This window comes from Plasmopara halstedii, assembly GCF_900000015.1.
Source record: "Plasmopara halstedii genome assembly, contig: Scaffold_292, whole genome shotgun sequence".
NCBI classification, from domain to species: domain Eukaryota; phylum Oomycota; class Peronosporomycetes; order Peronosporales; family Peronosporaceae; genus Plasmopara; species Plasmopara halstedii.
In genome coordinates this window covers 393,505-395,856 of record NW_020187213.1, presented here as the reverse complement: position 1 = coordinate 395,856, position 2,352 = coordinate 393,505, and positions in this window count along the sequence as shown.

Below are 2,352 nucleotides of genomic sequence, written 5' to 3'. Positions count from 1 at the left end.
AATCCTCGAGGAGGCAATCCGTCGCCCGTGGCGGGCGCAGTGCGGCGCTTGTTTGCCGAAGGATTGGGTTGCGCTTCCCTTGAAGCCGCGGACGTGCTTTTCAAAGCTGTACCACATGCAGGAGACGAAGAGGGCTCTGCTCGCAGGCGCTCTCGGAATCAGCGAGGCTGGGTGTTTTTCTCATCATAGACATAGGGACTGTCGAGCAAAGAATGTGAAAAGAATGTCCTGGGGACGTAGAAGTGTCTTCGATATGCGAGCCTCGTACGAGACGACAGCTAAATGTGAATTGTGGGTGTTCACAGTTTTGATACGGAAGAGTGTAACGGGGTTACACGTACCCTGGTATGAAAGAATGGGTCACACAAAATAATGTGGCCACACAGTGGTGTAGCTACACCGTAACAAGAAGCAACTTCGTGGCGGGACTGCCAGTAGTTACGCATTTTAATATTTTTTCACTATTTAATCAGGAAAACCTATAGAATTAGATGTCGGCGGCTCTACTGCAAATAATACAAATAAATACATTTTTCGTTTCGAACAGAAGAGTTTTCTGCCTTGGGTTAAGGTTGTGGGTACTCTTGGATTTAGCAGATTGCGATCTGCTACACTCATACTGACTATAGTATAGAACGTAAGGTCGGTATCCTTATCTAAATGTTATTTTTGCCTGGACCTGGATGAATCCCTTCTTTGGCATAGTGTGGCTAAAACCTCACGAATTGACTGGGAGCCAAAAAATGATGAACCACACACTTCTTTTTTGGTTGAACGCTGACGATTTATCGACCCACCACTATCGGCAAAAAAAAGATGTCATAGCTACCGTGTAATGTATGAGGGTATGGGGTTGTCAGAAATTTGAGGCAGTGGTATTTCTAGGTGCTTCTGGCAGAGGTTGGTAGTAGAAGCGGTTGTTCGTTTCTGTTTCAGGATAAGACAACAAAAAAACGTTCGTGATCACAATCTTTATAGTATATTTGGTTTGACTGGAAGAATTGCCTATATGTCGTGATCCGCTTAGTGTGTCTCTGTGGGGACGAAAGCCAACAGCTGTGAGCCGATGCCTCCGAAACCAGGGTTGGTAGGGCATGAACGTGTGCGTGCGTTCGAGTCTCATCAACATTATGCCGAAAACGTGTTTTTCTAACATGGCAAGGAGTTCTATGCGATAGAATTATGCCTTTGTAAGTATAAATTGCACCGTTTGAATCTAGGACACTGGTAATTCATACAGATCATGCGTTGTCGCACACAGCGACGTCGTCACCGCATATCTCGCAGCAAATGATATCATTAATATATTTCTTCTTCGAGTATAATTTCCAGGTTAGGTACAAGCCGCGTCGTTCAAGTATTGTAGAGAATGCGCTTTCTATTTTGATGTTGCGTGCCACGATCGCGATGCTGCTAAGGGATGAGGCGATGCTTTCACCGTACGGAATAGACACAACGTTTATTAGGCCGCTAAAACTTTTTGAAACCTAGTGGGCATGAACGCGTAATTGCAATTTGCCAGATTTAGTGAAAGATAGTAACATCATTTTTGGAAAGGGGATGCTTGCTATCAAATTTTCTTTGGATAAGTTCGAGGCTACAGATGCTTACTCTAAGCCATCTATTTTATATACGAATATGCACTACTGTTCACAGCAACGTCGTCACTAAAATTTAAGAAGAGATATGCAAGTTATTTATCAATCTTTGCCTGTAAGAGCTACGCCAGTTCAATATGTTGGAAAAAATGCGCTTTTGCATCGCCCATGCTATGACTGTCGCATGTCATGGGGTGATATTGTGCCCCGATGAGGTTAACTGCATAGCGTACAGAAAATGCAGTACACTTTCCATGCAACGCTTAAGGAAAAAGCCGACTCGGCGAGTCCGCTTATCAAATGCACAAATGTCGGATTTGATGTGGTGCAGTGTAATGATGTTCACTTCAGAACCGGGGAGTCCAGGGTTCTATCTCCGGGCCTGGTAGAGCGGGGTTAGAGTGTAATGAATAAAATCTTTCAGCACGTGCTTGACATGGCTTACACCACTCCAAAAAAAGGGTGACGTTCGAATAATTACAAATGTCGGATTTGCACGCTTCCCAGAATGTAACGGGGTTACACGTACCCTGGTAACAGGGGTGTGTGTGTCACACGAGATGTGCATGGTGTGACCACACCCAAACAAGAATGCGGTATGTGGCTAGGTAGCCAGTAGTTATGTATATATTTAGATTTTACAATATATCTTTAGTATATTAAGGAAAAACTAAGTTTTTCAAATTAGAAAAAGAAATCAGTTTTTGATTTTAACCCGAAGAGTCAATTAGCCTTGGGAAGGCAAAAATTACTT